Consider the following 24,952-nt stretch of genomic DNA (forward strand, 5'->3'; position numbering starts at 1 on the left):
GATATCTTTGTATTTATTAATCCTCCCTTTATATGTGTCTGTCTTTCAATAAAGCTTCGGGCTTGTGATTCCCTCACCCTCTTACACTCCACACCCATAGCCTTATTAACTGTTGTATTATTGTATTGTTTAAATGTATAGTGCAGTTCATGATTTATAGTGTAGGCTGGCCTGTGCTGTAGTTCTTGAACTGTACTATACCGACAGCATTTGTATTGTGTTTTGGCTGTGCTGCAACACGGTACTTATGTGTGTAATGTTTATGTATGTTTTTTTGCTTCTTTATGTCAATAAAGACTGCTTTTTCAATCCAATATCTGAAAACAATCAATGTTTATCTTTGATGGCAATAGAAGTGGTATGATATTTGCTGCTTTTGAAAGGCAATATCTGATATGTCCCCTATCTGGGAACCATATATTAAATGGCTTTTCAGAAAAGGGAGATGGGAGAAGAGCTTTCAGTACTTGTAGGACCGATGCTCATTTCCTATTCTAGCCTCCAAAAACAGATTCAGTTGCATTTTCCAGCGTGTTTTGGATGCGCCTTTGCAAATGTCTTACATCGACAAACTTATTTAGTACTATTTTGCAAATAGGGTTACATTGTTGCAACATTGTGTTCCCTAATTGCTTGATTTTTTAAATGCAACAATTGATAAAGACACCTGATAACTGCTCTGTGGAGTCTTATTTTGTGTCTACTTCTTATCTACATTTAATTCTCTACCTCTAATCAAGGCATTTTTAAATGCTGGGGGCTGCCAGGACGTGAGGCCTACCTAGACTTTAGATCTGAATTTGAATGTACTTGTGAACTAACTTAATTTCCTACTTCTAAATTCATTCCTAAATTCACTACTTACATGAATCCTGTAGTTGGGCATTTTGGGACTTCGATTGTGGGCATTGTTTTGTGTCCAGACCAGCAGCAGGTGGTGTGCATTTGCTGGAAAGGCATCGAAGACCTCCGATATGCTGCATCTCCTGATGTGTGTCTCCCTCAAGTGTCTGTCAGCAAATGCCTGCTAGACACCCCATTCCAAGCTGATTGTGACATCACGGTACATGCATCATAGAACAGGCATGCTAGAACATGGGTCTTCAACCTGCGACCCTCCAGCTGCTGTGGAACTACACATCCCAGCATGCCCTGCCTCAGTTTTAGCATACCTTAATAGCAAAACTGTGGCAGGGCATGCTGGGATGAGTAGTTTCACAGCAGCTGGAGGGCCACAGGATGAAGACCCATGTGCTAGAGCCAAGCCGCAGGTACATTGAATGCTAGCAAGCTGAATATTTAAATCCTTTTTGTTCCGCAGCATTCCAATGTGGAAGATTCCATGGAACCAGAGATCCTTCCATTGAGAAGGACATGCTGCCTGGATGACTACACTGTGCAAATTAAATCACGGAGCCAGTTGGTTTGTGGGTGGCTCTGGTGACTGGGTGGTTGGGTGGGTGGTGTGTCGGAGGTGGAGCACATGCAAATGATTGTGTATCATCCAGCTAGTGAGAGAGAAAACTCATGCAGGAGTGTGCCTGCTTGTCAGTGGGTTATGCACCTTGCCAGACGTCAAATCTACATAGAGCAGCTGGAGGGGACAAGAGCAGGTTTGCAAAATATAGATAGAAGAGCATATATGCTGGCACATTCTCCATGATTGTGTCAGCTTATGTTTTGGCGCACTGCACTTTCCTCCACTAAGTTTTAGCCATTTTTGTTAAGCTCAAGTGTAGTTGCTTCTCGGCCTTTTGGCTGTGATCTTGTATCGTGGTTGAAGGGTCTGCTGGAGGGAGGGATTGTTTTCTTCATTGGCGAAAGACCAAAAATATTCCAGGATGGAAGGCTTGGGAACACTATCCGTTTTTCAGTTGTGGAAGAGCTATTGCCCCTCCCCTTATATGTGACTGTGTTACAATAAAGCTTCGGTCTTGTGATTCCCTCACCCTCTTACACTCCACACACATAGCCTTATTAACTGTTGTATTATTGTATAGTTTAAATGTATAGTGCAGTTCATGATTTATAGTGTAGGCTGGCCTGTGCTGTAGTTCTTGAACTGTACTATACCGACAGCATTTGTATTGTGTTTTGGCTGTGCTGCAACACAGTACTTATGTGTGTAATGTTTATGTATGTTTTTTTGCTTCTTTATGTCAGTAAAGACTGCTTTTTCAATCCAATATCTGAAAACAATCAATGTTTATCTTTGATGGCAATAGAAGTGGTATGATATTTGCTGCTTTTGAAAGGCAATATCTGATATGTCCCCTATCTGGGAACCATATATTAAATGGCTTTTCAGAAAAGGAAGATGGTAGAAGAGCTTTCAGTACTTGTTGGACCGATGCACATTTCCTATTCTAGCCTCCAAAAACAGATTCAGTTGCATTTTCCAGTGTGTTTTAAATGCGCCTTTGCAAATGTCTTACATCGACAAACTTATTTAGTACTATTTTGCAAATAGGGTTACATTGTTGCAACATTGTGTTCCCTAATTGCTTGATTTTTTAAATGCAACAATTGATAAAGACACCTGATAACTGCTCTGTGGAGTCTTATTTTGCGTCTACTTCTTATCTACATTTAATTCCCTACCTCTAATCAAGGCATTTTTAAATGCTGGGGGCTGCCAGGACGTGAGGCCTACCTAGACTTTAGATCTGAATTTGAATGTACTTGTGAACTAACTTAATTTCCTACTTCTAAATTCATTCCTAAACTCACTACTTACATGAATCCTGTAGTTGGGCATTTTGGGACTTCAATTGTGGGCATTGTTTTGTGTCCAGACCAGCAGCAGGTGGTGTGCATTTGCTGGAAAGGCATCGAAGACCTCCGATATGCTGCATCTCCTGATGTGTGTCTACCTCAAGTGGCTGTCAGCAAATGCCTGCTAGATACCCCATTCCAAGCTGATTGTGACATCACGGAACATGCATCATCGAACAGGCATGCTAGAACATGGGTCTTCAACCTGCGACCCTCCAGCTGCTGTGGAACTACACATCCCAGCATGCCCTGCCTCAGTTTTAGCATACCTTAATAGCAAAACTGTGGCAGGGCATGCTGGGATGTGTAGTTTCACAGCAGCTGGAGGGCCACAGGATGAAGACCCATGTGCTAGAGCCAAGCCGCAGGTACATTGAATGCTAGCAAGCTGAATGTTTAAATCCTTTTTGTTCCGCAACATTCCAATGCGGAAGATTCCATGGAACCAGAGATTATTCCATTGAGAAGGACATGCTGCCTGGATGACTGCACTGTGCAAATTAAGTCACGAAGCCAGTTGGCTTGTGGGTGGCTCTGGTGACTGGGTGGTTGGGTGGGCGGTGTGTCGGAGGTGGAGCACATGCAAATGAATGTGTATCATCCAGCTAGTGAGAGTGAAAACTCATGCAGGAGTGTGCCTGCTTGTCAGTGGGTTATGCACCTTGCCAGACGTCAAATCTACATGGAGCAGCTGGAGGGGACAAGAGCAGGTTTGCAAAATATAGATAGAAGAGCATATATGCTGGCGCATTCTCCATGATTGTGTCAGCTTATGTTTTGGTGCACTGCACTTTCCTCCACTAAGTTTTAGCTATTTTGGTTAAACGCAAGTGTAGTTGCTTCTCGCCCTTTTGGCTGTGATCTTGTATCGTGGTTGAAGAGTCTGCTGGAGGGATTGTTTTCTTCATTGGCGAGAGACTGAAGATATTCCAGGATGGAAGGCTTGGGAACACTATCCGTTTTTCAGTTGTGGAAGAGTTGAAAGACCGGATTGGACTACATTCTATAGTAAAGGATATCTTTGTATTTATTAATCCTCCCTTTATATGTGTCCGTCTTTCAATAAAGCTTCGGGCTTGTGATTCCCTCACCCTCTTACACTCCACACCCATAGCCTTATTAACTGTTGTATTATTGTATTGTTTAAATGTATAGTGCAGTTCATGATTTATAGTGTAGGCTGGCCTGTGCTGTAGTTCTTGAACTGTACTATACCGACAGCATTTGTATTGTGTTTTATCTGTGCTGCAACACAGTACTTATGTGTGTAATGTTTATGTATGTTTTTTTGCTTCTTTATGTCAATAAAGACTGCTTTTTCAATCCAATATCTGAAAACAATCAATGTTTATCTTTGATGGCAATAGAAGTGGTATGATATTTGCTGCTTTTGAAAGGCAATATCTGATATGTCCCCTATCTGGGAACCATATATTAAATGGCTTTTCAGAAAAGGGAGATGGTAGAAGAGCTTTCAGTACTTGTAGGACCGATGCACATTTCCTTTTCTAGCCTCCAAAAACAGATTCAGTTGCATTTTCCAGCGTGTTTTGGATGCGCCTTTGCAAATGTCTTACATCGACAAACTTATTTAGTACTATTTTGCAAATAGGGTTACATTGTTGCAACATTGTGTTCCCTAATTGCTTGATTTTTTAAATGCAACAATTGATAAAGACACCTGATAACTGCTCTGTGGAGTCTTATTTTGTGTCTACTTTTTATCTACATTTAATTCTCTACCTCTAATCAAGGCATTTTTAAGTGCTGGGGGCTGCCAGGACGTGAGGCCTACCTAGACTTTAGATCTGAATTTGAATGTACTTGTGAACTAACTTAATTTCCTACTTCTAAATTCATTCCTAAATTCACTACTTACATGAATCCTGTAGTTGGGCATTTTGGGACTTCGATTGTGGGCATTGTTTTGTGTCCAGACCAGCAGCAGGTGGTGTGCATTTGCTGGAAAGGCATCGAAGACCTCCGATATGCTGCATCTCCTGATGTGTGTCTCCCTCAAGTGTCTGTCAGCAAATGCCTGCTAGACACCCCATTCCAAGCTGATTGTGACATCACGGTACATGCATCATAGAACAGGCATGCTAGAACATGGGTCTTCAACCTGCGACCCTCCAGCTGCTGTGGAACTACACATCCCAGCATGCCCTGCCTCAGTTTTAGCATACCTTAATAGCAAAAATGTGGCAGGGCATGTTGGGATGTGTAGTTTCACAGCAGCTGGAGGGCCACAGGATGAAGACCAATGTGCTAAAGCCAAGCCGCAGGTACATTGAATGCTAGCAAGCTGAATATTTAAATCCTTTTTATTCCGCAGCATTCCAATGTGGAAGATTCCATGGAAACAGAGATCCTTCCATTGAGAAGGACATGCTGCCTGGATGACTACACTGTGCAAATTAAATCACGGAGCCAGTTGGCTTGTGGGTGGCTCTGGTCACTGGGTGGTTGGGTGGGTGGTGTGTCGGAGGTGGAGCACATGCAAATGATTGTGTATCATCCAGCTAGTGAGAGAGAAAACTCATGCAGGAGTGTGCCTGCTTGTCAGTGGGTTATGCACCTTTCCAGACGTCAAATCTACATGGAGCAGCTGGAGAGGACAAGAGCAGGTTTGCAAAATATAGACAGAAGAGCTCTCCAGCCTAGTTTGCTGTCTGTTTCCACTTCTCTTTTCTTGAGCCGCTCCCTTCTATGCCCTTGCGCACTATCCTGACTTCTCCCATCTGCTTACTTTGTGCCTTCCAACGCACAATGCGAACTACAGGTAGTGCTGCAGGGCCCACACCCTTTTACTTGCCATACAGAGCAGCTCTGGAGCTGTTACAGTGCCCAGCTTCTGCAAGAAATCAGCTTGAATGCTTCAGGGGCTGGGGCATAGCCAACATGAGCCCCACACCGAAGGAGGGTGGAGGTGTTTAATGCGAACTAGGGGTCATCCAAGCGCCGCAAAAGGCCGCCATGCCCTGCACGCCCCTTTTCTCTTTTCATATGCAGACGAGGGCTGAAGCCAACTTTGACCCACTGCTTGGATGACATCACCATATGCAAATCCATCTGCTGCAGGCCTTCCCCCAGGAATGCTTGCACTAGTTGTTGCATTTGGTTTGTTGTTTGGGGGTGCTTCAGTATTAGGCAGCCTTCTGCCCTCCCATGTTCATCTGAAAATATGTGTTCTCCCTGCAGTTGTTGTCCCCAGATGAGAGTTCCCTTGTGCTGCCTCAGTTGAATCTTCTTTACTTGACAGAGATGTGCCTGAGCAGCGGCCCTCCCCAGCCCTATCCCAAATCATACTTATTTTGCATAGGAGATACCATGGTCATGAAGATTGCTCTCCCAGGGTGAGGTTCATTCATTGCATTCTGGGTATGCTGACCCCTGTGATTTCCCCAAATGTGGGAAACTTGACTGCATTATTTGTGGTAGTGGGGGACTGTGTTTGTGCTTTCCTCTGGTCAGCTCTGGTAAAAGTCAGATTTCTTTGTCTCAGATCTTCCTCTAGCCTTGTTCTTCTTTCGAGAGTTCCCTTGTGCTGCCTCAGTTGGATCTCCTTTACTTGACAGGGGGGTGCCCAAGCAGCGACCCTCCCCAGCTCTAGCCCAACTCCTACTTACCTGCCAGGTGAGATACTATGATCATGAAGGTGCTTCTCCCAGGGCAAGGCTCACCCATTGCACTCTGGGTGTGCTGCCCCTGTGATTTCCCCAAATGTGGGAAACTTGACTGCATAATTTGTGTTTCCACTGGTCGGCTTTCATATAATTCAGATCTCTTTGTCTCAGGTCTCTCTCCAGCCTAGTTTGCAGTCTGTTTCCACTTGTTCTTTTTTGAGCCCCTCCCTTCTATACCCTTGTGCACTATCCTGACTTCTCCTCCTGTCTGCTTACTTTGTGCCTTCCAATGCACAATGCAAACTACAGGTAGTGCTGCAGGGCCCACAAACTTTTACTTGCATTACAGAGCAGCTCTGGAGCTGTTACAGTGCCAAGCTGCTGCAAGAAATCAGCTTGAATGCTTCAGGGGCTGGGGCATTGCCAACATGAGCCCCACACCGAAGGAGGGTGGGGGTGTTTAATGCGAACTAAGGGTCATCCAAGCGCCGCAAATGGCCGCCATTCCCTGCATACCCCTTTTCTCTTTTCATATGCAGATGAGGGTTCCAGCCAACTTTGGCCCACTGCTTGGATGACATCACTGTATGCAAATCCGTCTTCTGCAGACCTTCCCCCAGGAATGCTTGTACTAGTTGTTGCATTTGGTTTGTTGTTTGGGGGTGCTTCAGTATTAGGCAGCCTTCTGCCCTCCCATGTTCATCTGAAAATATGTGTTCTCCCTGCAGTTGTTGTCCCCAGATGAGAGTTCCCTTGTGCTGCCTCAGTTGAATCTCCTTTACTTGACAGAGATGTGCCTGAGCAGCGGTCCTCCCCAGCCCTATCCCAAAGCATACTTATTTTGCATAGGAGATATCATGGTAATGAAGACTGTTATCCCAGGGTGAGGTTCATTCATTGCATTCTGGGTATGCTGACCCCTGTGATTTCCCCAAATGTGGGAAACTCGACTTCATTATTTGTGGTAGTGGGGGACTGTGTTTGTGCTTTCCTCTGGTCAGCTCTGGTAAAAGTCAGATTTATTTGTCTCAGATCTTCCTCTAGCCTTGTTCTTCTTTCGAGAGTTCCCTTGTGCTGACTCAGTTGGATCTCCTTCACTTGACAGGGAAGTGCCCGAGCAGCGACCCTACCCAGCTCTAGCCCAACTCCTACTTACCTGCCAGGTTAGATACTATGATCATGAAGGTGCTTCTCCCAGGGCAAGGCTCACCCATTGCACTCTGGGTGTGCTGCTCTTGCGATTTCCCCAAATGTGGAAAACTTGACTGCATAATTTGTGTTTCCCCTGGTCGGCTCTCGTATAATTCAGATCTCTTTGTCTCAGGTCTCTCTCCAGCCTAGTTTGCTGTCTGTTTCCACTTCTCTTTTCTTGAGCCGCTCCCTTCTATGCCCTTGCGCACTATTATGACCTCTCCTGTCTGCTTACTTTGTGCCTTCCAACGTCAATGCAAACTACAGGTAGTGCTGCAGGGCCCACACCCTTTTACATGCTTTACAGAGCAGCTCTGGAGCTGTTACAGTGCCCAGCTGCTGCAAGAAATCAGCTTGAATGCTTCAGGGGCTGGGGCATAGCCAACATGAGCCCCACACCGAAGGAGGGTGGAGGTGTTTAATGTGAATTAGGGGTCATCCAAGCGCCGCAAAAGGCCGCCATGCCCTGCACATCCCTTTTTTCTTTTCATATGCAGACGAGGGTTGAAGCCAACTTTGACCCACTGCTTGGATGACATCACCATATGCAAATCCATCTGCTGCAGGCCTTCCCCCAGGAATGCTTGCACTAGTTGTTGCATTTGGTTTGTTGTTTGGGGGTGCTTCAGTATTAGGCAGCCTTCTGCCCTCCCATGTTCATCTGAAAATATGTGTTCTCCCTGCAGTTGTTGTCCCCAGATGAGAGTTCCCTTGTGCTGCCTCAGTTGAATCTTCTTTACTTGACAGAGATGTGCCTGAGCAGCGGCCCTCCCCAGCTCTATCCCAAATCATACTTATTTTGCATAGGAGATACCATGGTCATGAAGATTGCTCTCCCAGGTTGAGGTTCATTCATTGCATTCTGGGTATGCTGACCCCTGTGATTTCCCCAAATGTGGGAAACTTGACGGCATTATTTGTGGTAGTGGGGGACTGTGTTTGTGCTTTCCTCTGGTCAGCTCTGGTAAAAGTCAGATTTCTTTGTCTCAGATCTTCCTCTAGCCTTGTTCTTCTTTCGAGAGTTCCCTTGTGCTGCCTCAGTTGGATCTCCTTCACTTGACAGGGGGGTGCCCGAGCAGCGACCCTCCCCAGCTCTAGCCCAACTCCTACTTACCTGCCAGGTGAGATACTATGATCATGAAGGTGCTTCTCCCAGGGCAAGGCTCACCCATCGCACTCTGGGTGTGCTGCCCCTGTGATTTCCCCAAATGTGGGAAACTTGACTGCATAATTTGTGTTTCCCCTGGTCGGCTCTCGTATAATTCAGATGTCTTTGTCTCAGGTCTCTCTCCAGCCTAGTTTGCTGTCTGTTTCCACTTCTCTTTTCTTGAGCCGCTCCCTTCCATGCCCTTGCGCACTATTCTGACCTCTCCTGTCTGCTTACTTTGTGCCTTCCAACGCACAATGCAAATTACAGGTAGTGCTGCAGGGCCCACACCCTTTTACATGCTTTACAGAGCAGCTCTGGAGCTGTTACAGTGCCCAGCTGCTGCAAGAAATCAGCTTGAATGCTTCAGGGGCTGGGGCATAGCCAACATAAGCCCCACACCGAAGGAGGGTGGAGATGTTTAATGCGAATTAGGGGTCATCCAAGCGCCGCAAAAGGCCGCCATTCCCTGCACATCCCTTTTTTCTTTTCATATGCAGACGAGGGTTGAAGCCAACTTTGACCCACTGCTTGGATGACATCACCATATGCAAATCCATCTGCTGCAGGCCTTCCCCAGGAATGCTTGCACTAGTTGTTGCATTTGGTTTGTTGTTTGGGGGTGCTTCAGTATTAGGCAGCCTTCTGCCCTCCCATGTTCATCTGAAAATATGTGTTCTCCCTGCAGTTGTTGTCCCAAGATGAGAGTTCCCTTGTACTGCCTCAGTTGAATCGCCTTTACTTGACAGAGATGTGCATGAGCAGCGGCCCTCCCCAGCCCTATCCCAAATCATACTTATTTTGCATAGGAGATACCATGGTCATGAAGATTGTTCTCCCAGGGTGAGGTTCATTCATTGCATTCTGGGTATGCTGACCCCTGTGATTTCCACAAATGTTGGAAACTCGACTGCATTATTTGTGGTAGTGGGGGGCTGTGTTTGTGCTTTCCTCTGGTCAGCTCTGGTAAAAGTCAGATTTCTTTGTCTCAGATCTTCCTCTAGCCTTGTTCTTCTTTCGAGAGTTCCCTTGTGCTGCCTCAGTTGGATCTCCTTCACTTGACAGGGGGGTGCCCGAGCAGCGACCCTCCCAGCTCTAGCCCAACTCCTACTTACCTGCCAGGTGAGATACTATGATCATGTAGGTGCTTCTCCCTGGGCAAGGCTCACCCATCGCACTCTGGGTGTGCTGCCCCTGTGATTTCCCCAAATGTGGGAAACTTGACTGCATAATTTGTGTTTCCCCTGGTCGGCTCTCATATAATTCAGATGTCTTTGTCTCAGGTCTCTCTCCAGCCTAGTTTGCTGTCTGTTTCCACTTCTCTTTTCTTGAGCCGCTCCCTTCTATGCCCTTGCGCACTATCCTGACTTCTCCCGTCTGCTTACTTTGTGCCTTCCAACGCACAATGCGAACTACAGGTAGTGCTGCAGTGCCCACACCCTTTTACTTGCCTTACAGAGCAGCTCTGGAGCTGTTACAGTGCCCAGCTGCTGCAAGAAATCAGCTTGAATGCTTTAGGGGCTGGGGCATAGCCAACATGAGCCCCACACCGAAGGAGGGTGGGGGTGTTTAATGCGAACTAGGGGTCATCCAAGCGCCGCAAAAGGCCGCCATGCCCTGCACGCCCCTCTTCTCTATTCATATGCAGACGAGGGTTGAAGCCAACTTTGACCCACTGCTTGGATGACATCACCATATGCAAATCCATCTGCTGCAGGCCTTCCCCCAGGAATGCTTGTACTAGTTGTTGCATTTGGTTTGTTGTTTGGGGGTGCTTCAGTATTAGGCAGCCTTCGGCCCTCCCATGTTCATCTGAAAATATGTGTACCTCCTGCAGTTGTTGTCCCCAGATGAGAGTTCCCTTGTGCTGCCTCAGTTGAATCTCCTTTACTTGACAAGGGAGGCATTTTGGATTTTTTCTTTGGGTACCCTTACACCTGATGGTCTGAATGAGAGCATCGAACTGAACAACATTGGCAGTCTCTGAAGATTTTATCTATTGATTTACCTAATATATTATTTATTGAATATCCATTTATTGTATGTTTAATAAATAAACAAAATTATTAGAAGTAGCTATTTTGGAAACAGCTTTCCTCTTAGGATGAAACTGTATAATCCTGTTGTGTGTGTTCCTTTAAAGTTCTTTAGTAAAATCCACTAGTAATGATGAACATCAGATTTCTTCCTCCATCCTCTTTTTACACTTTCTCTTGGTTCTATATATATATTTTTTTTTCTATTTTTATTTTTTTCCCCTCCTTCTCCCAAAAGGCCCCCCTCCCTCCCCCCCTCCCTGTTTTAAATTTTAAAATCTTTAAATATTTAAATCTTCGAATCCTTAAATTGTCTGTTTAATATTTATTTTTTCTTCAATTCTTTTTGTTGTTTAAACAGCAATGTAATTATTCCAGGGGTTAAAATAATGAAATATAGAAATAATATTAACAAAAATTAAAGGTAAAAATGAATTGATAGAATGATCCCATTAAAAGTAAATAAATAATATGGATGTTAAGCTCAGCGGGTTGGATTCGAACATGGGACTAGCTGCATAGAGTGCATTTGATGTTTCCCCTGCGCCACAAGAAATGCTTTAGTAGTGGCATGGATTTATGTTACCCTAAAAGGTTTTGATAAAGCTAAATATTTATCTTACTTAAAACCCTTTAAGAGGCCTCAGAACACTGTACGCTATTGACGTCTGGAGTACCGTAAGGGTACGCACGTTGCGTAGCAATCGCTTAGCGTAGCGTACGCTCGGGACCACGAGAAGATCACCAGCGGCGCAGACGCTCACAATGTTAAACCTTTACATGTAAACCATGAACAATGTATTATACAGGAAAAACCTTAGTGTAATAGTGGGGTGTAGATGCAACACAATGTAACCTTATTAACTTAAAGCTGTTCGAGCGTCTCCGACAGACCTGAGAATACTTAACACCATAAGAAATACACAAATGCCGGGCTTAGGGTCTAACGCCTTATATGAATGTTATACTTGCAAAAGAATAATACAATACAAGTCATACACTACCAATATAACATAGACTAACTAACCAGATAACTACACAGGAAATACAATACAATACAAGTACGTTTAAGGAAAAAAATGAGAGAAAGAGGAGAGGAGAGAGAGAGAGAGATATGGCCCACAATACCAATAAAGACAATATGATTGCGGAGAAAAACTTACGCACAAGGGGAACGATCGCATGCGCCTCTGGATATCCAGCTCCCGATTATCAGCAATGAGAACCGTTGAAGAGTGAGAGCTGGATATGATCGGCTTGTCTATTTATGCCCCACACACACAATACAATTCAATGGTCCCTACAATCTCATTGTTCATTGGACACAGGAATTCGTCTTCGCATTATAACAAAAGGTTATAGGTTGATTCATACAGGTGGGCTGTGACTATTTCCAACTGCTCAGGTGGGTGGGAAACTAGGTTTCCCGCCGCATGGATAAGTAAGTGCAAATAATAGTAAAAGTACATAAACTTCTTATGTCCATAACTATTCGCACGAGCGATTAATCTGCTTCAAACCAACACCGGAATATTGCTAATTAAATACTCTTCCGATGGATACTAAACACCACTGTATGACTCATGTCTGACCCTTCGTATCAAACAAAGAGGGATCTCTCTGTCCATGAACATGCTATATTAACTAAACTTTCAGATTCTATCAAAGGGACCATAATCTACAAAATACATTATATGGTTAAAATATATATCGATTGAGTCGCCCGCTAGACGCATACAAACTCTACCGTAAATCCGCATATCGTGCGCCTGCGGGTGCACGCGACTGCGAGTATGCGCACGCACGGGAGAGCTCTTGCATGCGCAGCGGGAGCTCGCATGAGGTGCAGATATGGCAGTGTGCATAGTGATATTTTTCTGACTTTGACAGTCCACCCTTTGGCAGTCAACAATAACTGCCACTTCCTAAAACATTTCAAAACGAGAAAAATATATATCAAGTGTAAATACATTTCTATGATTGGGTAAGGGAGGAGAGGAGAAGGTAGGAAAAGGGTATGACCTATTGAGATAGCAGAAGCATGTGTGTATGAATCCATGTTTGGGGGGTCATGTATCATCGTGCCGTACGTGTTTTAAATCAAGCTTCGAGGTATTGCGAAGTATACATTTGAATTCCTTCTTATCCCGTGGTACGGGTCTGTGGATGGGCTGTCAAACTTTACCGAGCTCTTTTCGGCTGTGGTTGTAACAAAATCGGGGAGCACATTTTAGTTGATGATACATGAATGGGGGAATATGTGAATGCTGATATCTGTGCGTGTATTCCCTATCGACTATGGGGTAAATTTACTAAGATTCGTGTTTTCCCGTTTCAGGTCAAAGTTCAATCACGAATGACATCGAAAGTGTAAAACTGCAACTTTTTAAATTTGTTACGACGGATTTACTAAGCTGTCGTATTCGGGTTTTTCTTTTGTTCCGATGTCGATGTCATTCGTGATTTTTTTTTAATTTTTACGGCAGTGATTAGCAAAACACTGCCGACTTTTTTACAATGAATCTCGGCCGGATCTGTGTGATCCGTGCTGGGGTTCATTTTTTTTTTTTTTTTTTTAATTAAACACTGTAAAATCCAAAAAAAAAATTGCGTGGGGTCCCCTCTCCTAAGCATAACCAGCCTCGGGCTCTTTGAGCCGATCCTGGTTGCAGAAATATGGGGAAAAAATTGACAGGGGTTCCCCCATATTTAAGCAACCAGCATCGGGCTCTGCGCCTGGTCCTGGTTCCAAAAATACGGGGGACAAAAAGAGTAGGGGTCCCCCGTATTTTTAAAACCAGCACCGGGCTCCACTAGCTGGACAGATAATGCCACAGCCGGGGGTCACTTTTATATAGTGCCCTGCGGCCGTGGCATCAAAAATCCAACTAGTCACCCCTGGCCGGGGTACCCTGGGGGAGTGGGGACCCCTTCAATCAAGGGGTCCCCCCCCCCAGCCACCCAAGGGCCAGGGGTGAAGCCCGAGGCTGTCCCCCCCCATCCAATGGGCTGCGGATGGGGGGGCTGATAGCCATTTGTGATAATGAAAAGATATTGTTTTTAGTAGCAGTACTACAAGTCCCAGCAAGCCTCCCCCGCATGCTGGTACTTGGAGAACCACAAGTACCAGCATGCAGCGGAAAAACGGGCCCGCTGGTACCTGTAGTACTACTACTAAAAAAAATACCCAAAAAAAGACAAGACACACACACCGTGAAAGTAAAGATTTATTACATACATGCACACAAACATACATACATACTTACCTTATGTTCACACGAGGGTCTGTCCTCTTCTCCAGTAGAATCCAAGGGGTACCTGTTGAATAAATTCTACTCACCAGATCCCGGGTCCCAGGGTCCTCGGGGCAACCATTTGTAATCCAGGTACTTGCATAAAATAACAAAACGGAAAGCCGAGCCACGAACTGAAAGGGGCCCCATGTTTTCACATGGGACTCCTTTCCCCGAATGCCTGAAACCCACTCTGACTTCTGTCTAAGTGGGTTTCTTCAGCCAATCAGGGAGCGCCACGTTGTAGCACCCTCCTGATCGGCTGTGTGCTCCTGTACTGAGTGACAGGCGGCACACGGCAGTGTTACAATGTAGCGCCTATGCGCTACATTGTAACCAATGGTGGGAACTTTCTGCCCTGCGGTTGACCTAAAGTGACGTCACCGCTGAGCAGAAAGTTCCCACCATTGGTTACAATGGAGCGCATAGGCGCTACATTGTAACACTGCCGTGTGCCGCCTGTCACTCAGTACAGGAGCACACAGCCGATCAGGAGGGTGCTACAACGTGGCGCTCCCTGATTGGCTGAAGAAACCCACTTAGACAGAAGTCAGAGTGGGTTTCTGGCATTCGGGGAAAGGAGTCCCATGCGAAAACATGGGGCCCCTTTCAGTTCGTGGCTCGGCTTTCCGTTTTGTTATTTTATGCAAGTACCTGGATTACAAATGGTTGCCCCGAGGACCCTGGGACCCGGGATCTGGTGAGTAGAATTTATTCAACAGGTACCCCTTGGATTCTACTGGAGAAGAGGACAGACCCTCGTGTGAACATAAGGTAAGTATGTATGTATGTTTGTGTGCATGTATGTAATAAATCTTTACTTTCACGGTGTGTGTGTGTCTTGTCTTTTTTTGGGTATTTTTTTAGTAGTAGTACTACAGGTACCAGCGGGCCCGTTTTTCCGCCGCATGCTGGTACTTGTGGTTCTCCAAGTACCAGCATGCGGGGGAGGCTTGCTGGGCCTTGTAGTACTGCTACTAAAAACAATATATTTTCATTATCACAAAAGGCTATCAGCCCCCCCATCCGCAGCCCATTGGATGGGGGGGGGACAGCCTCGGGCTTCACCCCTGGCCCTTGGGTGGCTGGGGGGGGGACCCCTTGATTGAAGGGGTCCCCACTCCCCCAGGGTACCCTGGCCAGGGGTGACTAGTTGGATTTTTGATGCCACGGCCGCAGGGCACTATATCAAAGTGACCCCCGGCTGTGGCATTATCTGTCCAGCTAGTGGAGCCCGGTGCTGGTTTTAAAAATACGGGGGACCCCTACTCTTTTTGTCCCCCGTATTTTTGGAACCAGGACCAGGCGCAGAGCCCGATGCTGGTTGCTTAAATATGGGGGAACCCCTGTCAATTTTTTCCCCATATTTCTGCAACCAGGATCGGCTCAAAGAGCCCGAGGCTGGTTATGCTTAGGAGGGGGGACCCCACGCAATTTTTTTTAAGAAAATAACCACTTTCCAACCCCTTCCCACTGATATACATGCACGGATCTCATGGATCCGTGCATGCCTATACAATCACGGATTAAAAAAGCAGGTCTGTTTTTTTTTAGCACTTTTTTACGAGTTGTAATTTTTCACGGCAGTGTTTGTTTGTTTTTTGCTTTGCACTTCTTAGTAAATTACCGAGATTCATACTTAAACAGCCGCGTTTTGACCGATGGTGTATTCATTTGTATTTTTTTTGTTGGACTTCCAAAAAATTACGAATGCCCTCATCACTGCCGTGATTATTGCTTAGTAAATTACCGAGATGACACTTTGATAAAAAAACGGCATCTTGGTCAAAATCGGGACCTTAGTAAATTTACCCCTATGTGTGTAATTACCTGAAGGTTGTAGAGATGAAGATAAGACACAATTATGGTAAATGCAGTGGTATTCTAAGTCAGGTTAATGAACATTTGTCGGTTGAAGTCTTGTTCGGTGTCTGTTGAATGCAGTCTTCTTTGGGCTTTTGTCAAAAGGTGTGGGCAAAAAGCTTTGTCAATGTCCATAGACTTACAAAAGTGTTGGGCTAGCGTAATTTTAAAATTTCTAGGGAAACTGGGGGTCTATGGCATAGTTTATCAAATATCTGTGTATAAGGTTGTCAAAACTTCTTCTTTAATCCATCAGTTGTCTGTATACAGGGTCATCAAATTCCTCGTCAAAAAGTGGGTCTTTTTACCTTGGAAAAAACGGAAAAACAGGTGAAAGAAACGGACCGTATAATCGCATTTTCATCACATCATTGTTTCTACAGTTGGGTCATAAATCAAATCCATTGGAATTACAATTTCCTCACTCCTTAGACTCATTACCCTGGTACTACGTTTGCACTTCATTAAAGCCTGACCGCATCTAAATGTCAAGCCAATCGTTATGACAACACCTAAGATACATAGAAGAAACTTCCCTACATCCATTATGACTCCTTGAGCCCATTCTCCTAAACCAGAGAACCAATTTCACGGGTTCAACCATGACACCCAACCAGTCAGCTCATTACCCACAGCAGCAAGGGTGAGATTGTGTCTCCTGCGAAATTCCCACTTTAATTGGAGAATATCGTCCATCTTTTGGTCTATGACCTCGACCGGATCCTCGGTACTATTCGTTATATATGTGCAGCATTTCACGCCGTACTGCGTTGCCAGTGTGACACAATATCCACCTGTTACTGCTGTGAGATAATTAAGAACCATTCTATGCTGAACCAGTTCTGTTTTATAAGCTTGAAGCTCTCTTCCAGTATACCTAAAAGTGTCATCATACATTTCTGTGATATTGTCTAACAAATTTGCAAGCGCAGATATGTATTTATAATTCAACACTCCTCTGGCGGTGCGAGTGATGTCTAACGCGAGTAGAACCTGAATCCCGGTGGATTCATGGATCATGTCAGAGGCCGGATGCTCTGTTCTTTCTATCAGGTGCCGTTTAACTACATGCTCGTAATGAGTATGAGTATAAGGAGCTTGGGCACCACGGTGTATATCTTTAATTTTGGCATGTGATACAGTCATTACTTCAGGCAGTACTTTTCCAATATAACACAATCCTTCAGAGTTTGGGGCAAGCCACTTATACGCCTTCCTCCCGCATATGAAATAGGCATCATCGGGGAGAACATATGGGACGGAGTAGGACATAACCATATTACACATCTTCCATGTGAAATCTCCTAACCCTAATTCTCCCATCTGTCTGGTACACGTATCAGTTTGTACGATATGTGCACAGTATCCTGGTGATACCTCTCCAACTCTCGTAATCCTACTTCCTAGGGTATACCTATATCGGAAAGATTTTTCTCTACTGGCTATGTGGCGTATAAGCTCTGTATCTGTCGGCATTCTATCTGCTCTATATGAAAAGGTCATGGTTTGGTTACTCCATGACACTTCCCAATTTCCCGGCTTTCGGGGATTGGAAATGTTAAAACATATTAGGGATCTATCCACATAATATTGGTGGAGCTTCAAACTAGGAGGACTGGAGATATTAAACCTCCTGTCCACCGGTCCCCCACCCTTTAGCTCAAGTACCTCCCCTACCATTAAAGGAAATGGTACTAGTCCTGATTTGCTATGACCTTGAGGTACTTGAGAGCATACCCAACAATCTGTTTGATTTAACACACTACCCACTAAGGAGTGATAGTCACTCAAGGGCTGCCGGTCCATGTGGATATTAAAACTGGATTGGCATTTCTTGATGCACCCATCCTCAACTACATTGTCACAGAGCCTACAGATACAGTTTTCTTCAGCTAACAATCCTTCACAATTCCTTCTATTGTCAATGCTATCGGATCGTTTTCTGATACTCGCCTTTACTTGTTGGTTAAGTTGTTCTTGGAAAACTACGCCTCCATCTTTGTCATCAGAACCCATTCCAGAACCTTTCTCGACCTCCATGGTACTCTCGCCGGAACAGACTGCTCTGGTCAACATCATGGTCAACAGGAAAATCCGGATCACAGTCTCTTGGGGCAAGTCCATCTTATAGGAGGAAACGAAGAAGAATGAGAAGGGGGAAAAAATAATTTGAGGGAGAGGGGATGGGAAGTGGAGAAAAACAATAAAAGGGAACAGGGAATCGACAACTGCTTTTGATCTTGTGATTTTCAATGCTCAGGTGCCGCCTCAGTCCTCCTGGAACAGACACTCCAGTGATACAACTTCCTCTACCGTCTGTTCCTTATCACGGGACCTCTCTGGATCAGCAACCTTCTTACAATGGGACGAATGAACCCAAGTCTCTCTCTGGACAACCTTCAATGCTGTAGTGCTAGTCAATAAGACTTGGTATGGTCCTTCCCATCTGTCAATAAGGCAACCTGAGCGTAGAAAATTCCGTATCATTATATAATCCCCAGGTTCAATGTCATGACAATTACTATCTGGTAAATCAGGAATCAATAACTTCAAATTATCATTTTGATTCCTTAGCTGTTTACTCATGTTAATCAGGTACTTTACAGTCACTTCATTGTTACACTTCAAATCATCCTGAGGGTTAATCATAACATGCGGTTGTCGACCAAACAAGATTTCAAAGGGAGACAGATTAAGAGGGGACCTGGGAGTGGTTCTGATGCTGTACAGTACTATGGGTAAAGCTTCTGGCCATGCCAATCCTGTTTCTGCCATAACTTTGCTCAGTTTATTTTTAATAGTGCTGTTCACTCTTTCCACCTTCGCACTCGCCTGTGGATGGTATGGAGTGTGCAGCTTACTATCAATTCCCATCAACTTACACATTCCTTGAAAGACATCACCTGTAAAATGGGTACCCCTATCACTTTCGATTATTCTAGGGATACCATATCTACACACAAATTCCTGCACAATTTTCTTAGCAGTAAACATAGTGGTATTTGTGGCCGCAGGAAATGCTTCAACCCAATTTGAGAATACATCTATACAAACAAGTACATATTTCAAATTTCGACAAGGGGGTAATTGAATAAAGTCAATCTGTATTACCTGAAAAGGGCCGCCTGTAGGTGGAATATGAGATGGTTCTGTTGGTATTGCCTTTCCGATGTTCTTCCTCAAACAGGTAAGGCATGACATTGCTCTCTTACCTGCATGAGATGAAAATCCTGGGGCGCACCAATATGCTCTTACCAACTTGCACATTCCCTCCTTGCCCAGATGAGTCAGCCCGTGTGCTGCCTCAGCTAAACATGGAAGATATGCTCTGGGGGCCACTGGTTTACCCTGTCCATCCGTCCAGAGTCCTGAGGACTCCTGGCCATATTCTTTTGCCTTCCAGACTGCCTTTTCCTGTGTGGAACACAAATTTTGCATCTCACACAACTTCTGTGTGTTGATGGTATTAAATACCATCAGTTGTGTGGTGTCTGTCTGTCTGGAGGTACCAGCTGCTAACTTAGCAGCTTCGTCTGCTCGGCTGTTACCAAGTGATACTGGGTCCTGGCTATATGTGTGTGCTTTACACTTGATAACAGCCACTCTGTCGGGTTCCTGTATCGCTGCTAGAAGCCTTTTGATGTGAGCTGCATGCGCTACCGGTGTACCAGCTGCCGTCATGAAATTTCTGAGGCGCCATAGGGCTCCAAAATCATGGACTACCCCGAATGCGTATCTAGAGTCGGTGTAGATATTGGCTGATTTGCCCTTAGCCAATTCACATGCTCTGGTTAGGGCGACCAGTTCAGCAACCTGGGCTGAGTGAGGTGGGCCTAGCGGTTCTGCTTCTATGGTGCCTTGATCATCTACGACTGCGTATCCAGTACACAAGTCTCCCGAGTCCGACTGTCTGTGACAACTACCATCCGTGTAGAAGGTAAGATCTACATCTTCCAGTGGGTTGTCACTGATGTCAGGCCTTGCGGTAAAATTTTGGGTCAAATATTCCATACAATCATGTGTGTCCTCCTTTGTATTAAATTCTCCTTCCCCACCACTCTCATCCTCCACCCTTTGTGCCTGTCCAGGCACACCTGGGAGATATGTTGCAGGATTTAATGCACTGCATCTCCTTATGGTGATGTTTACGGGGGCCATTAGTGCCAATTCCCATCTTGTAAACCGCGCTGATGAGACGTGTCTGGTTTGGGCAGAATTTAGCAAGGCTGACACTGCATGTGGTGTATGAATTGTGAGGTTGTGACCTAGCACTACATCTTCGCTTTTCGTTACTAGCAATGCTATCGCAGCAACGCTTCGCAAGCATGTGGGGAGGGATCGCGCTACCGTATCTAGCTGAGCGCTGTAGTATGCTACCGGCCTGCTGGCATCACCGTGCTTTTGGGTTAGGACGCCTGCTGCGCAACCAGCACTTTCTGTTCCGTACAGCTCAAAGGGTTTCCCATAGTCTGGCATACCTAATGCTGGTGCCTGCGTTAGGCACTGTTTAAGTCTCTCAAATGCCATCTCGGACTCGTCTGTGTGCGAAATCCGATCAGGCTTGTTTGAGGAGACCATCTCCTGCAAAGGTAATGCTAGAATGGAAAATCCTGGGATCCAGTTACGGCAATACCCACACATTCCTAAAAACGTTCTGATCTGTTGCTGGGTTTGAGTCAGAGTCATGTCTCTAATTGCTTGAATTCTATCAGCGGTCAGGTGTCTCAGTCCTTGTGTTAGACAGTGTCCCAAATATTTTACTTTAGTTTGGCATAATTGCAACTTGTCTTTGGAAACCTTGTGTCCTGTGTCTGAAAGATGAAACAGGAGCTGTTTCGTATCCTTCAGGGATGCTTCCAATGAATCTGAACACAGTAGTAAATCATCCACGTACTGTATCAATATTGATCCACTCTCTGGTTGGAAAGACTGTAAACAATCATGCAAAGCCTGGGAAAAAATACTTGGACTGTCTATGAAACCTTGTGGTAATCGAGTCCATGTGTATTGGACTCCTCTGTATGTAAATGCAAACAAATATTGGCTGTCAGGGTGCAGAGGTACCGAAAAGAAAGTGGAGCAGAGGTCAATAACAGTGAAAAATTTCGCAGTGGGAGGGATTTGCATAAGGATGACAGCTGGATTTGGCACTACGGGGAACTGACTCTCAACTATTTTGTTAATCCCCCTTAAATCCTGCACTAGCCGGTAACCCCTCCCCCCACTCTTTTTCACAGGGAAGATGGGACTATTGGCTGTGCTGGATGTTCTTACCAGGATGCCCTGTTGTAGCAAGCACTCTATTACTGGGTATACTCCTAACTCCACCTCTGGCTTCAGAGGGTATTGTGGGATTTTTGGAGCTATCCTACCATCTTTTACTTGCACAACTACTGGAGCTACGTTTGCCATCAATCCAGTGTCTTGTCCGTCTTTAGTCCACAGTGACTCTGGTATCTGGGATGTCATTTCTTCTACTTGGGATGGAGTCCTATTTGTCATAATGGTATGTGACATTAATTTTGATGGGGAGTCTAACATGTCTCGCACTTCCTGAGCGTGATTCTCAGGTATGTCCAAGAATACACCTTCAGGAGTACAATAAATGACGCACCCCATTTTACACAATAAGTCTCTTCCCAAGAGATTTGTCGGTGCCGATGCAGCCAGCAAAAAGGAATGCTTGGTATGTAAAGGCCCTATTGTAATCTCGGCTGGTTTGCTAACAGGGTAATGCTGGACTACTCCCGTTACTCCCATGGCTGGAATTGTCTTACCAGTGGTTCTCATGCCCACTGTCGAATTTATCACTGATTTGGCCGCCCCCGTATCTACAAGAAAGTTTAATGTTTTACCAGCTACATCAATTGCAATTTCGGGTTCACTACCAAGACTTGCAATCAATTTTACTGGCTGCAGATTACAGGTATGGCCACACCCCTATTGGGTATGGTGACCTCCCTGAATCCCGCTGGCAGCAACTACTTGTGAAGGGGTTAACTGGGAACTGCCAGAGGCTTGCCAGTCTCTGTTCGGGGGGTATCTTTTTGTTTCCCCTGCATGTGGCTCATAACTCCGTTTCTGCGGACCCTGCTCCCAATGTCGTGTGTCGTGTCGTTGTCTAGGGGGTTGATAAGACTTTTGTATGTTTCTCGATTTACAGTCTCGTGCAAAGTGTCCCTCTCTATGACAGAAATAACAGGTTACCACATTCGACTTACCCACAGGGTTTGGTGATTTATACAAAGGCTGCCTTGTGGTCAGGGCCTGTATACTTACGGCCATTAACTTATCACCTTGTAATTCCCTGTGTCTGGTGATATTCCGATCGTGATCCACAGCTGCCTCTCTCAAAGTAGCCACCGACAGACCTCGCCAACATGGTTGCGTGGTCTGTACCCTTGTCTTTAATGCCTCTTTTAAACCATCCATTAGTACAGATACTGCTACTTCTCGATGGTTTATGTTTGTTTTAATGTCCTCTATGCCTGTGTATTTTGCCATATCTAGTAATGCCCTGTGAAAATACTCTGCAGCTGTTTCTGACTCCTTTTGTTTAATGGAGAAAATCTTGTTCCATTTAACTACAGCTGGAAAATACTCCTTTAACTGTAAACTTATCCTTTTTACATTGTCTTTGTTGTACACATCTGTAAGAGGTACATCCTGATCCAATCCACAGTCAGCTAAAAATTGAGCCGAGTCGACATTGGAGGGTAAACAAGCCCTCAGCAATACCTGCCAGTCTTTGTTATTGGGCTCTAAAGTGTTCCCTAGGTCTCTGATGTATTTCTGGCTAGCAACTAAGTCTTTCCTAGGGTCAGGGAATTCAGACACTATGGTTCTTAATTCCATTCGGGAAAACGGGCTGTACATGGCAATGTTCCTGATAGGAGTGACTCCTGTAGTGTCCGTTTTCCCATTTGGAACTGCTATTACCCTCACGGGAGCAAGTTTAATAACATCATTCTGTGTAGATTCTACAGCCTGTGGTGAAATGGTTTCAGCATAGTGTATGGTGCCGTACTTACCTGTTGATACGACCTCACCTGTCCCTCCGCTAGGGGCCTTTGTTACTAATCTTAAGGGTTGGGCCGTGCCTACTGTTGTTTCTGATATGGTGGCTGCTAGAGAGAGCGCCGATATTGTTGCCGATTCATCCTCTTGATCACACTCCTGGGGAAAGTTCAAAACAGGGTACAACTTGCACGGGTTAATACTTGCATTGGTTAACTTATTAACATTTACACAGTTGCTAAGTGTTTGTTTGTTACACCCTAATGCGTCATTCTCCGCAACCGATTTCTCTCCTGATATGTATGGTGGCGGCGGTGCCGTGGCTATCAGTTTCCTGATAGGGTTAGATCCCGCCGCCTGAGCCAATCCTCTCTGTATTTCACCCTCCTGTTGCCATAACTGCAAATAATCATAATGTTTAATCCGTCTCTTTGTTGATTTAATGAGACATATCCTCCTCCTTAGATTTTGTAACACTTCTGGGCTAAAGCTGCCTACTCTTGGGAACTTCTCCCCGTCATGTACCGTCATTCTCTCCCATTCATCACATAAAACCTCTGTGTGTGAACCGTATTTTTCACACATTACGTACCTTGCCGACCCGATTGGTCGGTTTACTGAATCAACCCGAACCGAGGTTGATCGCCCCCTACCTGAACAATTGGCCCCCATACCTGTAGGTGTTGCTTTCACCACCTCTGACCTTCAATCAGGGTCTTCAGCGAACCCTTACAAAACCAAAATGTTCAAGATAGGCTGACGGTGGCGGTTTACCGAGTACCCCACTCACTCGCCCACGCCGACCAATACGACCTACACACTGCCCTAGTGCTGGCGTACTCGACCCAGGGCCCCTATGAACCTTCGTTTACTGGAACATGTGAGTGTGATCCGCAGAGCATTAACCCTTTCCAGTAACTGTTGGTTGTTGGATAATTCCTGAGTGACCAGCGAACTTCCCTTCAGAAAATAAAAAATTACACAAATCACGTCAGAATGTACAAATAGTGTTTATGACCCGTTTCGTACACAAATGGTACTGGTCAGATTAACTAATGCACACAATTACGTGCGGTACAATCAGTCTGCACATAAGCAACTAATCTTATGTGCAGAGCGACCAGTGGAATCGAAAATTGCGGCTGCGAATTCCTTCAGCATGAGCTTTAATGGCCTATATGGGTTCTGCACCAACCCCCTGGGTTGTGCTCTTTTCTCTATTTATAGCGGACTTCCTTGTCTGCTGTACCTGGACCTCCTGGTCAATTCCGGACCTCCTGGTCTGTGCTACAATAGACCTCCTGGTCTGCTATACTCTAATGCTCAGATTTTATGTTTAACAAAGGATGCCTCCCTTGCCACCATGCACGTCACTTACATGTATGTACCCTGCGAGAACTCGACTTCTTGTGGTTCAACCTCAAAAAATTGTATAAACTTATATATGCACACACTCACTCACCACATGTACACTTTTGTTTCTATTTCTATTTCTGCGCAGAAATTTTCTTTCCTTTAGACCAGATGTGTTGTAAATTTGGAGAAGGATCTGTTAATCTAAATTTCGGACACTAAAATAGATTTGCGCTATTTATCGCGTTGCCACCTTTTCGCCTGTTACAATAACACTAGCGTGTGATTTGAGTTACGTGGGCGTACCCGGACGCTCCGTTGCGTAATATACGCTGCGTGCGTCGGCCTTTGAGTTGCGTACGCGAGTCTCACCCTTTGTTAGAGACACGTGTACACAAAGCAAATATCCACCGTAACACAATTTTACACGTTTATCAATGTAGATGATCCTCGATAATCTACCGAACACCACACAAATCTCTCCTTGTATCTTTAGGTAGAGCTGCGTGCGTGCTTTTCAATTTACACCTTAATGTATTACTTTTACTCTTTAACTATGAAATAGCGGCAAATCTCTCTTAGCACGTTTATCAATTATAAAATGGCAAACAGAAGAGTGATATGTGAAAATACACGAAAATGAAAAGAAAT

At 45.0% G+C, this 24,952-nt stretch overlaps 7 non-coding genes and 1 pseudogene across 7 annotated transcripts; all 8 read left to right on the forward strand.

Moving 5' to 3' along the window:
• Nucleotides 1-6,080: 6,080 nt before the first annotated feature.
• Nucleotides 6,081-6,244, forward strand: LOC135037345 (U1 spliceosomal RNA). The gene has a single exon (XR_010231907.1). It is a non-coding gene; the product is annotated as a U1 spliceosomal RNA (small nuclear RNA).
• Nucleotides 6,245-6,396: 152 nt separating this feature from the next.
• LOC135037358 (U1 spliceosomal RNA) lies at nt 6,397-6,559 on the forward strand. Its single transcript, XR_010231919.1, has one exon. It is a non-coding gene; the product is annotated as a U1 spliceosomal RNA (small nuclear RNA).
• Nucleotides 6,560-7,233: 674 nt separating this feature from the next.
• Nucleotides 7,234-7,397, forward strand: LOC135037353 (U1 spliceosomal RNA). Its single transcript, XR_010231915.1, has one exon. It is a non-coding gene; the product is annotated as a U1 spliceosomal RNA (small nuclear RNA).
• A 152-nt stretch (nt 7,398-7,549) lies between these two features.
• Nucleotides 7,550-7,712, forward strand: LOC135037366 (U1 spliceosomal RNA). Its single transcript, XR_010231929.1, has one exon. It is a non-coding gene; the product is annotated as a U1 spliceosomal RNA (small nuclear RNA).
• A 670-nt stretch (nt 7,713-8,382) lies between these two features.
• On the forward strand, nt 8,383-8,546 carry LOC135037352 (U1 spliceosomal RNA). Its single transcript, XR_010231914.1, has one exon. It is a non-coding gene; the product is annotated as a U1 spliceosomal RNA (small nuclear RNA).
• A 152-nt stretch (nt 8,547-8,698) lies between these two features.
• Nucleotides 8,699-8,861, forward strand: LOC135037362 (U1 spliceosomal RNA). Its single transcript, XR_010231924.1, has one exon. It is a non-coding gene; the product is annotated as a U1 spliceosomal RNA (small nuclear RNA).
• A 670-nt stretch (nt 8,862-9,531) lies between these two features.
• Nucleotides 9,532-9,695, forward strand: LOC135037342 (U1 spliceosomal RNA). The gene has a single exon (XR_010231904.1). It is a non-coding gene; the product is annotated as a U1 spliceosomal RNA (small nuclear RNA).
• A 151-nt stretch (nt 9,696-9,846) lies between these two features.
• On the forward strand, nt 9,847-9,988 carry LOC135037372 (U1 spliceosomal RNA; annotated as a pseudogene).
• Nucleotides 9,989-24,952: the final 14,964 nt, after the last annotated feature.

This window comes from Pseudophryne corroboree, unplaced genomic scaffold (genome assembly GCF_028390025.1).
Source record: "Pseudophryne corroboree isolate aPseCor3 unplaced genomic scaffold, aPseCor3.hap2 scaffold_671, whole genome shotgun sequence".
Lineage (NCBI taxonomy): Eukaryota > Metazoa > Chordata > Amphibia > Anura > Myobatrachidae > Pseudophryne > Pseudophryne corroboree.